This window comes from Rutidosis leptorrhynchoides, chromosome 8, assembly GCF_046630445.1.
Source record: "Rutidosis leptorrhynchoides isolate AG116_Rl617_1_P2 chromosome 8, CSIRO_AGI_Rlap_v1, whole genome shotgun sequence".
Taxonomy (NCBI): domain Eukaryota; kingdom Viridiplantae; phylum Streptophyta; class Magnoliopsida; order Asterales; family Asteraceae; genus Rutidosis; species Rutidosis leptorrhynchoides.
Genome location: NC_092340.1, coordinates 320,407,536 through 320,427,941, shown reverse-complemented (window position 1 = coordinate 320,427,941; position 20,406 = coordinate 320,407,536).

Sequence of the window (20,406 nt, the reverse complement as noted above, 5' to 3'; positions counted from 1 at the left end):
ATAAAATTTCTAGTATTTTAATTTTTAATAATATTAATATTAATAATGATAATGAATGTAATAATAATCATATAATAATTATAGTTAAACTTGTAATTACATTTAATATATTTATATTACAATTTATATCATATGCTATATGAATATATCTATTTATATATAATTATTTTAATAACAACTTACTTATTTTGTTTATTATTTTATATTTTCAATTCTAATTGATTAAGGGTATTTTATTTATTCAACAATATCACATATACTTATATTTTATATTTATATATATTTACATTTTTATGTACACACAACTGTTCGTGAATCGTCGGGAATAGTCAAAGGTCAAATTGAATTCATCAAAACCGTTCAAAATTTTCAAGACTCATCAATACTGACTTTGCTTATCGTGTCGAAATCATATATAGATTAAGTTTAAATTTGGTCGGAATTTCCCGGGTCATCACAGTTCACACTTTAACGACTCGTGCTATAGTGCTACCGGCTCCGTGGTTCACACTACAACACACGTACCATGATGCTACCGGCTCCGTGGTTCACATCATAGCACCCTCGCACATACTATGGTACTACCGGCTCCGTGGTTCATACCATAGCATACAAATAAATACACTATATACATACGTGCATAATTACTCCACTCACCTTAACGCCTTCGATGAATGTTTTATACTTCCGCAAGCTTCAAGGCAAAGTACCTAATACAATAAGTGCTCAATCAACACACAAACTAGTTGGACTAAACACCAATCATTCACTCATGTGCATTTAATGACTTAAATGCATTAAATGTCCCATTTTCACTAAAACCGTCCATTTAAGGTCAAGACCATCACATATAACTAAAAGCTAGTGACTAAGGTCCAACAACACTAACTAATACACAATTAGGGTATTTCATACCCATCTTTTCCAACTAGGTCAATTATTACCCATTTAACCATTTTAAAGTCACACACCCATTTCGGGTCATCCACTAACCCCATTAACACCCATTTGCTTAATAACTAGGTGTGCTAGTAATTAACTAACCAATTAAGACTCATAAGTCCATTTAACATTTCTGATAGTGCTCTAAATGAACATATATTTAGTATCAATATCCTTCCAATATGTAAAGCTTTTAGTTACTATTGTTCTATTTTTATGTAATAATCGTTAAATAAATAAGTGCGAAGACAAAAGAAGAAAATGACGATTTGAAGACGCAAATGACCAAAAAGCTCAAATGTACAAGATACAATATAAGTGGTTCAAATTATTGATGAGAAACGTCTAAAAATTACAAGAGTACAAGTCGCGGAACACAAAATACAAGATATAAAAGCGTACAAAAAGACGTTCGGAAATCCGGAACTGAGACATAAACCGGGCGTAAACGTACGAGACAACGGAGCTAAAATTACAAGTCTACTTTACACAAGAATATAATACAATATATATATAATTATATATAATTATATATATTATATTATATAATAAAATAAACCAGCAGCCCACGTTTTGCAAAACAAAAATATCCTGATCCAGCTGGCCATGCGATCGCATGGCCTGGAAGAGCAAATCCCATGCGATCGCATGGCACCCAATCTCTGGCCAACTCTATAAATTGCCACAATTTCTGTCGACTGAACACACACTCTTCACACCATTTTTTCTTTCTTCCTCTGTAAATTATATATATATATATATATTATAATTTTAATTTAAGTTAATTTTAATAATAAAGTTATGGTTTTGTTTAGTTATTGTAAGAAATGTTTTACGGGTTTTAAGTCGAAACTCTGTCCGGGTAACGCTACGCGATAAATAATCACTGTAAGCTATGTTTTTCCTTTTTCAATTAATGTATCGTAGCTAAGTTATTATTATGCTTATTTAAGCCGAAGTAATCGTGATGTTAGACTAAATATTAAAGACGAGGTTATTGGATTTTGTACCATAATTAGGGTTTGGACAAAAGACCGACACTTGTGAACATTGAACTATTGACTATTAATAGGTGGGGGTATTGTCTAATTGAATGAAAACTCATTGGAACCTGTCGAACCTATCTTCAAATTAGTTAATCTAATAATTATTAAAATGATTACGAATGTCCTATTTAGTGACGTTTATACGACATCGTTTACAATCATTTAATTAATCAATTAGATTGGGTAATTGATTATTCATTATGGCCAAGTGAATAAATTAATGTATCATGGACTAATTAAAATAGGGGTGGATTACATACAAGGATAATTGGTGTAATTGTTAATAAAGTATTAAGACCTTGGATTACAGGCAGTCGATAACCTGATGTAATTATTAACAAAGTATTAAAACCTTGTTACAGTTCGAATCCCTAATTAGTTGGAATATTTGACTTCGGGAATAAGGTTAATTTGACGAGCATTTTATAATTATGACCGATGGACTATTATGGGCAAAACCCAGATAGGTATCAAATAAACCAGGACAAAGGACAATTAACCCAGAGTAATAAATTAAAATCAAAACGTCAAACATCATGGTTATGGAAGTTTAAATAAGCATAATTGTGTTATTTTATATCTTAACGTACTTTTATTTACTGTCATTTTATTTATTGTCATTTTAATATTGTTATTAATTTTACGCATTTTAATTATTGTCATTTATCTTTACACTTAAAATATAAAATCGACAAACCGGTCATTAAACGGTAAAACCCCCTTTTATAATAATAATACTACTTATACTTATATATATATATATATATATATATATATATATATATATATATATATATATATATATATATAAATCTAGTTGTGAAAAATATAGCATTAAACTCAGCTAGCTCCCTGTGGAACGAACCGGACTTACTAAAAACTACACTACTCTACGATTAGGTACACTACCTATAAGTGTTGTAGCAAGGTTTAGGTATATCCCATCTGTAAATTAAATATATAAAACTTGTATCATATTTCGTCGTATTTCATAGTAAAAATAATAGTATATTTCATATACACCGCTGCACACATCAGTTTCCTTAGGTCCTCATGACCCAATCTTACCCAAGAACACCCAAAATCACCAAATATGGGTTTTATGTTCATCACTAACCCAAACCCTAACCCTTAAACAAATTAAAATAAGGAAATCAAAGTTAGAGCTTACCGCCACAATCACAACGTAGCTAGTGACTAGATGAACAACTTTAACACACGCGCTTTGGCCCGAAATCAACTTCTTCCTCCTTGATTTGAGCTTTCTCTCTCTCAAAGGGTTTCTCACTCTAGAAATTGAATTTGGAAGAGATGATATGGTTGGTGATAATGTTAAGAGTGTTTCAACCACCATCCAATCTGGCCTCTAATGCCCTAACTCGTCCCCATATGAAAAGAAAATAATACCCTTCATTAAACTTTAATTTAAAAAGCAGGAATCTGCCAACAGCAGCAGTGCGTGGCGCTCACACATACCCTTGCGCGGCGCGCAGAAGGGCCAGGGCAGAATCTGACCTCTGTTTAATTACATAATGCATCCCACACTTCAAGTATCCTATTTACACGTCTGTACAATAAAATATCTGGGTCTTACAACTCTCCCCCAATTGAATCGGAGTACGTCCTCGCGATCCAAGCTGCATGACAAGCGGGAAGATAAACTAACAAAAACTCTTCGGGCTCCCAAGTAAACTCGGAACCTTTACTATGACGCCATTGAACTTTAAAAGTTCTCACCTCTTTATTTCTCAACCTTTTGACCTTCTCATCGAGTATAGCAATCGGCTCCTCAATATACTTTAACTTATTGTTTAGCTCAATCTCGTCTAAAGGCACCCATGATGAATCATCCGCAAGACACTTACGGAGATGGGAAACATGAAAAGTATTATGGATCCCCGCAAGCTCTTCGGGTAATTCCAAACGATACGCAACTTTACCAACACGAGCTAAAATCTTAAATGGCCCAATAAACCGAGGAGCTAACATTCCCCGTTTTCGAAACCGAATAACACCTTTCTATGGCGAAACTTTAAGCATCACCATGTCACCTTCTTGAAACTCAATCGGTCGCCTTCGTTTGTCGGCATACGCCTTTTGTCTATCTTGAGCCTTTTTCAAATGAGCCCGAATCATATCAATCTTGCTATTCGTCTCTAAAACCAAATCGGTACTCCCGATTTCTCTTTAACCCACTTCACCCCAACAAATCGGGGTTCGACACCTACGCCCATAAAGCATATCGTAAGGTGGCATCCCGATACTAGTATGATAACATAACTATTATTGTACGAGAATTCCACCAATGGTTAGTGCTCATCCCAACTACCGCCGAAATCAATAATACACGCCCGTAACATATCCTTCAATGTTTGATTCGTACGTTCGGTTTGACTGTCCGTTTGAGGATGGTACGCCGTGCTCAATTTCAATTGTGTACCCATATCTTCATGAAACTTTTCCCAAAACCGAGATGTGAAACGAGTATTTCGATCTGAAATAATAGATATAGGAACCCCGTGTCTCGATATCACCTCCTTGATAAACAACTCAGCCAAGGTCGCCGACGATATCGCTTCCCGAATGGGAAGAAACAAGGCACTTTTCGTCAATCGATCAACAATCACCCAAATCGTATCAATTGGGTTCTCGCCGTCTTTGGTAACTTTGTGATGAAATCTATGGTAATGTGCTCCCATTTCCATTTTGGAATTTCTAACGGTTGTAACATACCATACGGCTTTTGGTGTTCGGCTTTAACTTGCAAACACGTGACGCATTGTTCAACATACTTTACAATATCACGTTTCTTGCCCGGCCCCCAATACTCCTTCTTTAAATCAAGATACATTTTCATCGCACCCGGATGAATGGAATACTTTGACTTATGTGATTCATCAAGTAGCACTCGTCGGAAATCTCCCATTCTAGGCACCCACACTCATCCTTGAAAGGACAAAAAACCATGCGGACCTAAGGTAATAAACTCTGTTAGGCCCACGATCCGTTCCTCATGTTTGTTGTTAACAAAAGCTTCAATTTGTATCTCACCTAGCTTTACAAGAAAATTGTTTGTAATAATCATGCGTAACGATCCTACTCGTATCGCCGGATGTTGACTCTTCCGACTTAACGCATCCGCGACCACGTTCGCCTTACCCGAATGATAAAGTATTTCACAATCGTAATCTTTTACCACATCCATCCACCTACGTTGTCGATAATTCAAATATCGTTGATCAAAAAGATGTTTTAAGCTCTTGTGATCCGAATATATCGTACACTTGACACCGTACAAATAGTGGCGCCAAATTTTCAACGCATGAACAATCGCCGCTAACTCAAGATCATGAGTCGGATATCTCGTTTCGTGTTCCTTTAATTGTCGACAGGCATAAGCGATGACTTTACCTCTTTGCATTAGAACACACCCGAGCCCATTTAAAGACGCATCACAATAAACCGTCATGTCTTCTACCCCTTCCGACAACACTAACACCGGAGCTTGACACAACTTCTATTTTAACAATTGGAAAGCAATTTCTTGCTCGTTTTTCCAATTAAATCTCGCGTTCTTTCTCGTCAACTTCGTTAATGGAGAAGCGATCTTAGAAAAGTCTTAGATAAACTGACGATAATAACCGGCCAATCCGAGAAAACTTCAGATTTCCGTAGGTGTAGTCGGTCGTCCCCAAATTTTTACCGTCTCAATCTTCCCCGGATCTACTTGAATACCATATTTGTTCACAATATGGCCAAGGAATTGAACTTCCTTTAGCCAAAATTCACATTTAGAAAATTTTGCATATAACTTCTCCTTCCGCAACGTCTTCAACACACCACGCAAATGATGTTCATGTTCCTTCATACTCGTCGAATAGACAAGTATGTCGTCAATGAACACAATAACCGACTTGTCTAACATAGGTTGGCACACTCGGTTCATAAGATCCATGAATGCCGCCGGTGCATTCGTAAGACCAAAAGGCATAACTACGAACTCAAAATGCCCATAACGCGTTTAAAAGGCCGTTTTCTTAATATCTTCCTCACGCGTTCAAAAGGCCGTCATTTGTGTGAAGTATTGAAGACTTTGCAAAAGGAGAAGTTGTATGCTAAATTCTCAAAGTGCGAATTTTGGCTAAGGGAAGTGCAATTCCTTGGCCACATTGTGAATAAAGAAGGCATTCAAGTAGATCCGGGGAAGATAGATACGGTGAAGAGTTGGGAACAATCGACTACGCCTACAGAAATTCGAAGTTTTGTCGGATTACCGGTTATTATCATCGGTTTATCCAAGACTTTTCTAAGATCGCTTCTCCATTGACGAAGTTGACGAGAAAGAAAGCGAGATTTAATTGGGAAAATGAGCAAGAGATCGCTTTCCAATTGTTGAAATAGAAATTGTGTCAAGCTCTGGTGTTAGTTGAAATTTCCCGTTCATATCGATTATAAATGTTTCATATTAATTGGTTTCGTTGTGAGGTTTTGACCTCTATACGAGACATTTTTCAAGGACTGTATTCGATTTTATAAACAAACCATAACCTTTATTTTATCAATAAAGGTTTAAAAGCATAACGTAGATTATCAAGTAATGATAATCTAAAATATAACGTTTTACACACGACCATTACATAATGGTTTACAATAATATTACACATCGATTTAAATCTCCGAATGCAGTTTTTAAACAATATTATACAAGCATGCAGACTCCAATTCCTGTGTTTATTTAACATGCAACAGCGGAAGCTTTTAATAATCACCTGAGAATAAACATGCTTTAAACATCAAAAAAATGTTGGTGAGTTATAGGTTTAACCTATATATTTATCAAATCATAATAATAGACCACAAGATTTCATATTTCCTTTTCTCATAAACATCATGCATGCATAAAGCAATCTGCATAAAAATCATTCATATGATAAACACTTGGTAACCGACCTTGACAGGATGCATATAGAATATCCCAGTCATTCCGAAACTCTCATCGGATATGATAAATCGAAGTACTAAAGCATCCGTAACTCGGATGAGGCTTGTTGGGCCAAATAGATCTATCTTTAGGATTCGCGTCAATTGGTGGCAATTATAATAAACACCAATTCTTAGGCTACCAAGCAAAAAAGGAGCATATTCAGTTCGATAATTCAACATAGAATGTCATTTCGATTACTTGTGTCTATTTTGTAAAACATTTAAAAAAACTGCACGTATTCTCATCCAAAAAATAATAGATTTTAAAAGTGGGACTATAACTCACTTTCACGTATTTTCACTTCGTCGAAAAATAAGACTTGGCCACGGGTCGATTCACGAACCTATAACAAATATGTATATATATATATATATATATATATATATATATATATATATATATATATATATATATACATACATCAAAGTATGATCGAAATATATTCAAAACATATTTTATTACGTTTTAACGATTTAAGTTGTTAAGTTAGTAGTCCACAATTAGTTATACATAAATCAATAAATTTTCTCGAATCAATCTACGACCCAGTGTATACAAGTCTCAGACTCGATCACAACTCAAAGTATATATATTATTTTGGAATCAACCTCAACCCTGTATAGCTAACTCGAGTATTACCGCATATAGAGTGTCTATGGTTATTACAGATAATATATATAGATGACGTCGACATGATATGTCAAAATATTGTATACGTGTCTATGGTCTATCAAGATTACATAATATATGTTAGAATACATGTATAATACAATATAAGTTAGTTAAGTTATGGTTAGCATAGATTTGTTACAAATTTTCACGTAGCTAAAACAAGCAAAAATATCCAATTTTTTTTACCCATAATTTCTTCGTTTTAAATCCGTTTTGAGTGAATCAGATTGCTATGGTTTCATATCGAACCAAAGATTAATATTCTAAATAGAAAAAGTATAGGTTTATAGTCAGAAATATAGGTTACAAGTCGTTTTTGTAAGAGGTAGTCATTTCAGTCGAAAGAACGACGTTTAGATGACCATTTTGAAAAACATACTTCCACTTTGAGTTTAACCATGATTTTTTGATATAGTTTCATGTTCATAAGAAATATCATTTTCTCAGAAGAACAAATTTTAAATCAAAGTTTATCATAGTTTTTAATTATCCAACCCAAAACAGCCCCCTGTTTTACTACGACGGCGTATATCCGGTTTTACGGCGTTCTTCGTGTTTTCAGGTTTTAAATCATTAAGTTAGCATATAATATAGATATAGAACTTGTGTTTAGTTGATTTTAAAAGTTAAGTTAGAAGTATTAACTTTGTTTGCAAACAAGTTTAGAATTAACTAAACTATGTTCTAGTGATTACAAGTTTAAATCTTCGAATAAGATAGTTATATATATATATATATATATATATATATATATATATATATATATATATATATATATATATATGAATCGAACAAGGTTATGAACACCATTACTACCTCAAGTATAGTAGGTAAACCTACTGGAAATGATGAAAAAATAACTTGGGCTTCAAAGGATCTTTGATGGCTTGGAAGTTCTTGAAGTAGAATCATGACACAAAAATAAGTTCAAGTAAGTTTACTACTTGAATTAAGATATTTATAGTTATAGAAATCGAATCAAAGTTTGAATATGAATATTATCTTGTATTAGAAAGATAACCTACTAAAATAACAAAGGTTTATTAATCTTAGATGATTGTTTGGAATGGATTAATACCTTGGAAGTAGACTTGCAAACTTGAAAGTATTTTTGATTTTATGAAACTATAACTTTTTGAATTTATGAAGAACACTTAGAACTTGAAGATAGAACTTGAGAGAGATCAATTAGATGAAGAAAATTGAAGAATGAAGGTGTTTGTATGTGTTTTGGGTCATGGTATATGGATTAGATATAAAGGATATGTAAGTTTGTTTTCTTGTAAATAATTCATGAATGATTTATAATATTTTTGTAATCTTGCTAAATAATTCATACTAGATTACAAAGAATGGTTCCCACATGTTTGATGAATCATTAAGGCTACTAAGGAGCTGATCATTGAGTGTATATACCAATAGTATATACAACTAGAAGCTGGGTATTGTACGAGTACGAGTACCGAACGAATACGAGTAGAATTCTTGATGAAAATGTATGAGAATGCAATTGCAAGTATTTTGATATGTGTCATGAAGTCTTTTAAAAGTGTATTAACACATCTTAATACACTACATGTATATGCATTTTAACAGAGTCGTTAAGTCATCGTTAGCCGTTACATATACATGTTGTTTCAGAACCTTTAAGTTAACGATTTCGTTAAATGTAATAAATCCCATTGTTATTATATCTAATGAGATGTTAAATTGTTACATTATCATGATAACATGATGTACTAATATATCTTAATATGATATATAAATATTAAGACGTTATTACAACGATAATCGTTACGTATATATATCGTTTTGAATTTCTTAAGTTAGTAGTCTTGTTTTATGTATAAAGTTCATTATTAATATACATAATGAGGTACATAATTATCATTTCATCATGTTATATATATATATATATATATATATATATATATATATATATATATATATATATATATATATATATATATATATATATATATATATATATATATATATATATATATATATATATATATATATATATATATATATGTTCATATATATAATATCATGTCATATACAAGTTATAACGTTCGTAAATCATTGGACAAACTGGGTGGTCAAACGTTAACACAATATCCGTTTCAATTAATCAAGTCTTAATAAGTTTGATTTCTTAACATGTTGGAAACATTTAATCATGTAAATATAGTTTTCATTTAATATATAATCATGGAAAAGTTCGGGTCACTACAGTACCTACCCGTTAAATAAATTTCGTCCTGAAATTTTAAACAGTTGAAGGTGTTGATGCATCTTCTAGAAATAGGTGCGGGTATTTCAGCTTCATCTGATATTCACATTCCCATGTGAACTCGGGTCCTCTAATATCATTCCATCAAACCTTAACGATTGGTATTTAATTTTTCTTAAGTCTTTTAACCTCACGATCCATTATTTCGACGGGTTCTTCAATGAATTGAAGTTTTTCATTGATTTGGATTTCGTCTAAAGGAATAGTGAGATCTTCTTTGGCTAAGCATTTCTTCAGAGTCGAGACGTGAAAAGTATTATGTACGTTGGCGAGTTGTTGAGGTAATTCAAGTTGGTAGGCTACTGGTCCGACACGATCTATAATCTTGAATGGTCCAATGTACCTTGGATTCAGTTTCCCCCATTTACCAAATCGAACAACGCCGTTCCAAGGTGAAACCTTAAGCATGACCATCTCTCCAATTTCAAATTCTATATCTTTTCTTTTAATGTCTGCATAGCTCTTTTGTCGACTTTGGGCGGCTTTCAACCGTTGTAGAATTTGAATGATTTTATCGGTAGTTTCTTGGATTATCTCCGGACCCGTAATTTGTCTATCCCCCACTTCGCTCCAAAAAATCGGAGACCTGCACTTTCTACCATAAAGTGCCTCAAATGGTGCCATCTCAATACTCGAGTGGTAACAGTTGTTGTAGGAAAACTCTGCTAATGGTAGATGTCGATCCCAACTGTTTCCAAAATCAATATCACATGCTCGTAGCATGTCTTCAAGTATCTGTATCATCCTTTCACTCTGCCCATCAGTTTGTGGATGATAGGCAGTACTCATATCTAGACGAGTCCCCAATGCTTGTTGCAACGTCTGCCAGAATCTTGAAACAAATCTGCCATCCCTATCAGAGATAATAGAGACTGGTATTCCATGTCTGGAGACAACTTCCTTCAAGTATAGTCATGCTAACTTCTCCATTTTGTCATCTTCTCTCATTGGTAGAAAGTGTGCTGACTTGGTGAGACGATCGACTATTACCTAAATAGTATCATAACCCTTGCAGTCCTTAGAAATTTAGTAATGAAATCCATGGTAATGTTTTCCCATTTCCATTCCGGGATTTCAGGTTGTTGAAGTAGACCTAATGGTTTCTGATGTTCAGCTTTTACCTTAGAACACGTCAAACATTCTCCTACGTATTTAGCAATATTGGCTTTAATACCCGGCCACCAAAAGTGTTTCTTGAGATCTTTATACATCTTCCCCTCTCACATTTCTCTTAGAGACTGGTTTTATGTGCTTCCCTAAGTACCATTTCTCTCACATCTCTAAATTTTGGTACCCCAATTCTTTCAGCCCTATACCGGGTTCCGTCTTCCCAAATATTAAGATGTTTCTTCGATCCTTTGGGTATTTCATTGTTCAAATTTTTCTCTTTTAAAACTCCCTGTTGTGCCTCCTTTATTTGAGTAGTAAGATTAGTATGAATAATTATATTCATAGATTTTACTCGAATAGGTTCCCTGTACTTTCTGATCAAGGCATCGGCTACCACATTTGCCTTCCCCGGGTGGTAACGAAACTCATAGTCGTAATCATTCAACAACTCAATCCACCTACCCTGCCTCATGTTCAGTTGTTTCTGATCAAATATATGTTGGAGACTTTTGTGGTCGGTATATATAATACTTTTGACCCCATATAGGTAGTGCCTCCAAGTCTTTAATGCAAAAACAACAGCGCCCAATTCCAAATCATGAGTCGTATAATTTTGCTCGTGAATCTTCAATTGTCTGGACGCATAAGTAATTACCTTGCTTCATTGCATTAATACACAACCGTGGCCTTGCTTTGAGGCGTCACAATATATCACAAAATCATCATTCCCTTCAGGCAATGACAATATAGGTGTCGTAGTTAACTTTTTCTTCAACAATTGAAACGCTTTCTCTTGCTCATCCTTCCATTCAAATTTCTTTCCTTTATGCGTTAATGCAGTCAAGGGTTTTGCTATTTTGGAAAAATCTTGGATGAATCTTCTGTAGTAACCAGCCAATCCTAAAAATTGACGTATATGCTTCGGAGTTTTCGCGGTTTCCCAGTTTTCAACGGTTTCAATCTTTGTCGGATCAACCTCAATACCTTCTTTGTTTACTACGTGACCGAGGAATTGAACTTCTTTAAACTAAAATGCACACTTTAAAAATTTAGCGCACAATTTTTCCTTCCTTAACAATTCTAGCACTTTTCTCAAATGTTCACCATGCTCTTGATCATTCTTTGAGTAAATAAGTATGTCATCGATGAAAACAATGACAAACTTGTCAAGGTATGGTCTACACACTCGGTTCATGAGGTCCATGAACATAGCTGGTGCGTTAGTCAAACCAAACGACATAACCATAAACTCGTAATGACCGTAACGCATCCTAAAAGCAGTCTTTGGAATATCATCCTCCTTCACCCGCATTTGATGATAACCCGAACGTAAATCAATCTTCGAATAAACAGACGAACCTTGCAGTTGATCAAATAAGTCATCGATTCTCGGTAGTGGATAACGGTTCTTGATGGTAAGTTTGTTCAACTCTCGATAATCGATACATAATCTGAATGTACCATCTTTCTTTTTAACAAATAAAATAGGAGCTCCCCAGGGTGATGTACTTGGTCGAATGAAACTAAGCTCTAAAAGTTCCTATAATTGGCTCTGGAGTTCCTTCATTTCGCTGGGTGCGAGTCTGTATGGAGTACGAGCTATTGGTTCAGCTCCTGGTACCAGGTCTATTTGAAATTCAACGGATCGGTGTGGAGGTAGTCCCGATAATTCTTTCAGAAATACATCGGGAAATTCTTTTACGATGGGAACATCATTGATATTCTTTTCTTCGGTTTGTACTTTCTCGATGTGTGCTAGAATAGCATAGCAACCTTTTCTTATTAGCTTTTGTGTCTTTAAATTACTAATAAGATTTAGCTTCGCGTTGCTCTTTTCTCCGTACACCATTAAGGGTTTTCTTTTTTCGCGCATAATGCGAATCACATTTTTGTAACAAACGTTCTCTGCTTTCACCTCTTTCAACTAGTCCATGCCGATTATCACATCAAAACTCCCTAACTCTACTGGTATCAAATCAATCTTAAATGTTTCGCTAACCAGTTTAATTTCTCGATTCCGACATATTTTATCTGCTTTAATTAATTTACCGTTTGCTAATTCGAGTAAAAATTCATTATCCAAAGGCGTCAATGGACAACTTAATTTAGTACAAAAATCTCTACTCATACAGCTTATATCCGCGCCCAAATCAAATAAAACATAAGCAGATTTATCATCAATAAGAAACGTACCCGTAACAAGCTCTGAGTCTTCCTACGCTTCAACTGCATTGATGTTGAAAACTCTTCCACGGCTTTTCCCATTATTATTTTCCTGGTTTGGGCACATAGTTTTGTAGTGAACCTTCTTCCCGCATCCGAAACAAGTAATGTGAGCATTATTTGTTCTTTTAGTCGTTGGTCCATAAGCTTCACACTTCGTCGCACCATGACCCTTTCTATTACATTTAGTACATACTACCTCACAGTATTTACCCGGATGATATCCTTCACACCTATTGCATGGAATTTTCTGATTGTTGTTGCCATTGTTGTTATTGAGATTGTTGTTGGGATTGTTGTAATGTTTGTTGTTGTTATTGGGGCGTTTATTGTAGTTATTATTGTTGGGACGTTTGTTGTAGTTCTTGTTGTTGTTGTTGCGATTGATGTTGCGGTTGTTGGGATAGTTGTTGTGATTGTGGTTGTGATTGTTGTTGTTGTATTGGTGACTCTTGTCACTGTTTTTGTGATGACCCGGAAATTTCTGACCAAATTTAAACTTAATCTTTAACGTTTCCGACATGATAAGCAAAGTCTGTAAAGTTGAATCTCAAAATTTTTGAACTATTCAATTACCTTTCGATTGTTCTCAACGATTCGCGAACAATTTTATGTAAATAGATACATATATATACCATAACTTGAAAACGTAACAAAGTGTTGAGTATATGATACTGTGCATTAAACTTATTGGTTTGATTATCTGATTGATATATTTAGATACAGAGTTAAAAGATTATGCCAAACGATTGAATTAAAAGATAATTATTGAGTCCCTTAAAGATTATGATATTATTACGGGTCTCTGTTGTAAGGTCCACGTTGATTTGGGAAATCATTCATTATTAACGGTATTCGGAATAAATGGTAAAGTGTTTGTTTAAATAACGTAATTTGGACACATACAATAATAAGGAATATCAACTATTGGAATTAGATATATGAATAACTTGCGATATGTATTTTAAAACGTGTTTATTAATATTGAAAATATATATTTAACAATACGATAAAATATAATATTAACTTGGTCATAAAAACGAATTGTTATTATATATATATTAACAAATAGCGAGACGATGATTTATAGAAGTAAATGATCAAAATACTCGAAAGTTTAAGATATACTTTGAGTGGTATAGTTTAGGGATAATTTAAGGCTATATTTTGACAAAGGTACGTGACACGAAATGTAAAATACAAGTTTTCTCAGCGTACGAAAGGACATTTGAAAAACCGAAACCGGGACATAAGTCGAGTGATGACGTACGACTTATCGGAACAAAAATTACAAGTCAACTATGCATGTGAATTTAATATAATATATAATTAATTATATAAATTAAATATATTATATATATTATATAAAATTATGTCGACAAACAAAAAGTTAAAATTTTGTGAGCTGGATCAGAGGGCCATGCGATCGCATGGCCTTGAAGCACAAATCCCATGCGATCGCATGGGGTACTTTTTCAGAAAAGGTTCTATAAATTGCACGATTTCAGTTCTGTTTTCTCACACTATTAATATTACTCAATAAGTATTTATTATTATTATTTATATTATTATTATTATTATTATTATTATTATTATTACTATTATTATTATTATTATTATTAAGATTAATATTATTATTAATCTTATTATTATTAATATTATTAATTAGTATTATACATAAAATACTACGACGAGGTCTTGAGCGTGTCACTTTCAAAATAGTTTTCAAGCGGGATAGAGCTAAAAAAATTATGGGTAATGTTCCGGGGTATATTTATGAATCAAACCTAGTGTTTATCATCTCCGTTACGTCTACGTACTTTTCTGAAATATTGAATCACAATATTGATACGTAAGAATTTATATTTTATCTTTTATATACTAATAGTATATCCATGTCTAGTGCTCGAGTATATATATTTATACAAGCTTGTATGCTAAATTTCATCGTTAAACAGTTTATAATGAATCACGAATTAAATACATATATTACTGGTAAAAGGTATATGATATACATGTTTTTGGAAAGCTGGCGAAAAATCAATAACTTTTCATTTAGATATCGAATAATTTCGATGAACGGATTAAAAGATATGATCAACTGAATTATGATTAACGTTAATTGAAATTGCTTTTGAATTTACAATTAAGATTTAAACAACTTATTTACGAGATTGATAAATTGGATTTTTGAACATTACCAACCGAGTAAATGAATCCTTATATAAGGTACGTCTCGTTTTGTTAAACAACTGTCAAAATTGACTTTTTGAAACGACTTTGGATAACTTTTGTATGTCGATATCGAGCATTAGGATTGTGATACACTATGACCTGACCTAGCTTGATAGACATTTATTGACTAACATATGTTCTCTAGGTTGAGATGTACGGTTATTTGGTAATCCGAGTTTCGGTCACATTTTGGTGAACGACTTTATATGCTGCTAAGGTGAGTTTCATTGCTCCCTTTTTAATTGCTTTTGCAATCTATATTTTTGGGCTGAGAATACATGCAATTTATTTTAAACGCAATGGATACAAGTACATACTAAATTCTACACTGAGTTTGAACCGAAAATCCCTTAGCTTTGGTAACTAGCAGCTGCCAGTACATAGGATATGGACTGGTGGGCGCGAATAACAGTATATGGATCCATAGGGCTTGATATCCCCGTCCGAGCTAGAGCGCTAGCCTTTTAACAGACGTGTGTTATTTGAGTTTAGGACACGTTGGTTTGCGTGTATTAAAACGAATGGGGTATTTATCATTATAACGTTAAAGCTTAGTTACCAGGGTGCTCTGTTATGTAGAATCTATTGATAAACGTTTCTGGATGAAACAACTGAAATCTTGTGATCCACTTTTATATACAGATTATGCGAAACACTAAAACTATGAACTCACCAACCTTTGTGTTGACACTTGTTAGCATGTTTATTCTCAGGTTCCTTAAAAGTCTTCCGCTGTTTGCTTACATGTTATACAAGCTATGTGTATGGAGTCTTGCATGCTTTTTTTCAAGCAAACGTTGCATTCACAAAATCATCACCATGTATCTTATTTTGACTGCATTGTCAATGGAATTACTATTGTAAACTATTATTTACGGTAATTGTCTATATATAGAAATCATCATATGTCGAGAACCGTTGATTTAAATATTCATTGATGGTGTGGCTTTTCAAAATAATGCAATGTTTACAAAACGTATCATATAGAGGTCAAATACCTCGCAATGAAATCGATGAATGACGTATTCGTCCATATGGATTTGGAGTGATCGTCACAGTTGGTATCAGAGCATTGGTCCTAGTGAACCAGGTCTTGAATGAGTGTGTCTAACTGATAGTTGTTATGATGCATTAGTAAATCGGGACTTCGACCGTGTCTTCATGTCAAAAGTTTTGCTTATCATTTCTTGTCAGAAATTAACTGCTTATCATTCCTAGTCTAGACACATTTTATTGCATTGATTGCATGAATAGTGTATAGACAAAATTCATATCTTAGCGTATCGATTACTGTAAACTTTTTGTGACATCTTCCGAAAATTTCTCCGTGATTTATGGAATTTGGTATTATATATACATATGTAAATTATGTATTGAAGAATACCAAACTAAATTCTATAATCTAATTCATATCAAAAATCATCTCCCTAATTATACAAAATGGATCCCGTATCTAGTTCAAATTCCTTAAACTCCGACAGCTATTCCGATATGGATATTCACCTGAATTCTGAAGACAGTGTAACCGGAATGGATCAACCAATTAGCCATCATCTATTCTGGATGAATTAGGGATGGGTTCGTAGTCAACTTAATCATTGGAGACAAGAAGAAGGTGATCCCTTCCATCCACCACATTGCCCTCTTGGCGAAGAACCTGAAGCACTTACCGGCGAACCTGTTCGAGACACCATTTTCTCTCTCATTTCCAGAATATCTCGTCATGATCATATACTCTCTCAAATTCTGGATCTTATTCATCCGCTTGTCCGAACCGCCAATCATCCCAGTGTAGTAGAAGAAGTCAACGAGATTCGCGCTCGGGTAGTGGCTTTAGAGAATATGGTGCAAAGGTTACAAGCACCAGCAGCATCACCGGCATCAACAGTACCACCAACAACAACACCAACAATACCATTACCACCACCAACAACATCCGCATCGCAAACCTCAACTTCACAATCTGTTCCACGAGCATCAATGTCATACGCACCATAGTTACCAAGAAATACCAGCAACAATAACCGATGAAGTATTAACTCATTTTTTTCCCTGAAGAAATTTTATGTATATTTAATATATATGAATTTTGAAATCAAAATAAATCTTTTCGTACTAAGCTATTACGTGTGAATCTTAACTGGTAGGTACTACTCGGTTAGTTCATATTACTAATATGCAATGATGTACATCCTTCCTTAACAACTTAACCATTGTTAACTACAATCTCTGTTTCAACCCAATGAATTCCATTTCATAATAAACCAAGTGTATTAATCAATTACATAATTAATTTTACATTTTCAATTTGGATATACTCGAAACTTTTCAGAAAACATCATCTGTGCCTTGTAAGGTTCACAAAAATTCCACGAGCACCAACATCCTTCACCGAGGAATATCAATAAGAATAAATAATGAAGTATCAATTACATTAGCGAACTACTCCGCAAAGATTATGTAATATTTAATGTTTTAGAGATTAATCATTTCTAAGTCAAGCCGAAAATTAAATGAGCTTAATATGATATTAACTCATTAAATCTATGTTACATCTGAAGAAAATATACATACATATATTTTCATAAAGACGGTAATAAAAATTCTTTTGTACAAAGTATTAATTGTGAAATCTTTAACGGGTAGGTAATACCCGGGAAATATATAAGTTCGCAATTACTATGTTACACTGTACATTCTTCAACTTTGATTCAAAAATTATTAACTATGCTCACAGCAATATACAATCGTTTCCATACAAATTCAATTATATATTCTGATATTGACAGAGCAGAATCCAAGTCAAGATTTAACAAGTGACATCATTCTTAGATCTCTACATCTTTCAAAGCTATACTTTGACTTCAAAACGGTGAAAGATCCTTTAGCATTGTTATTACCGAAAATAAACTTGCAATTTCTTTTCAAAGTATCCAGTTTTATCACACTTCCAACCAGACAACTTCAACTTTTCAGATTAAGCCTTATTGTAACCTTGATATATACGTTTTTCTACTGGGGAACCTTTCATGTTCCACCACATTAGCAGTAAATTTACCAAACGACTTTATTAATCCTTGACCTTTCAAAAAATCTTTATACTCATTGAAACCCTATCATGTACTCATCCACATCTTGTAACAATAATTTCCATACCAGCCACCGGGAATTAGCAATCAGTATTTTGAATCTCGCAGCATTTTCTACGACAACAGTTATATATATATATATATATATATATATATATATATATATATATATATATATATATATATATATATATATATATATATATAACATCTATCTTCTATACTTACATACTTTAAATGTGAAGTTTCTGAAAAACACCCCAAACTACGAAACTAGTTCTCCAAATTTTGGAAAAATGCTGATGAAGCAGCAAAAACTGTAAACGACTTTAACAGTCAAAAGTTTGATGATAAAGAGTAGTGTGTTGGAAAAGCACAGAAAAAGAGAAGGTTTGGAACTGGAAAACGGGTTGAGCAAAGTATGAAGGAAGCTGTAGACAAATCACAAGGACGAAATCTACCTTCAAAGAATCCAAATGAATCAGTGTCTGCTGAAACCATTAGTAAGAACCTTACTTCTTATTCTAAACCTTCACAGACAGATTTTCCACATCATCCTCTGATATTAGAAATTCTAAGATATCATCGTATCTTCCATTATAAATATCCTCCATATTTCTGAAGATATTTTCATAACTATTCTTATCTGAAATCATTTATCTCTTCACGCTATCTGTGTTACATCATAAAAGAAACTATTTTAGTTTCTAATTTCTGAAAATTTCGAAAGATGGATGTTTTTAAAGTAGTGTTGGGAATTGAAGCATGAGTTAGTATAATATAATGACACTTGATCAACGTGATTATATTACAGTAAGTCATGCTGAGTTTCTAATGGAACGTGATAAAGGTTCACAGATCATACCCTCATTATGAACCATGTTACATAACTCTTTCATTCCATATAATCCTTAAATATATCAAGAGAATATATTTCTTGATGATTCGGTCTTTTCCGGATATTCTGGTAATTTGACAAATCAAGATCGTGTCATTATAATATCTTTCTTAGAACATTAACTATGTTCATCCAAAACTCCATACCTACGAATTCTGGACCATTATCCACTTGACTTAAGGTCGGGAAGAGAAAACGAAAGCATGAAGCTCCGAAATATAATGGAGAATATAAAGACCGATAACAACCCCGAAATTACAAACCGTGTATATCAATGCGTATAGCAATATAAAGACACGGGAGAATGAAAAATACTATAACCCCAAGGTAATAGTAGAAGAAAATAACTTCCTCTTGTGGCAGATGAAAAAGAAGAATGAAGGATACGATAGCCAGGAAAATATCAAGAATTAGAATTGGATTAAGCATTTTCACAATCTATTGGGATGTATGAAATAAGAAAGAATATTATAGGAGTGGTAAAAATAAATGAAACAGAAGAGGTCAATTAATAACGAAATATCAGACATAGCAATCGAGGCAGATTACGCATTTAATCAAAGGAAATCCTAATTTCCTTAAATTCCGAAGAATCAAATCTTATTTAAATTATGAATATTTTCTATTCCTTAAATTCTGGAAATCAATCGTTACTACATCAAGAGATAAGACGAATCTCTATTCTCCATTTCACTCTATTACGATAACTTCTCTCATACGCTTCGAGTAATCGGATTGTTTTATCTGTATTATTCAATGGTGATAAAATTCTATTTACCAACTCATATTCGTCATGAAAACATTTTTATTGTCAGCCATGACAGCCTCACTCAAATTTTGGGACGAAATTTCTTTAACGGGTAGGTACTGTGATGACCCGAAAATTTCTGACCAAATTTAAACTTAATCTT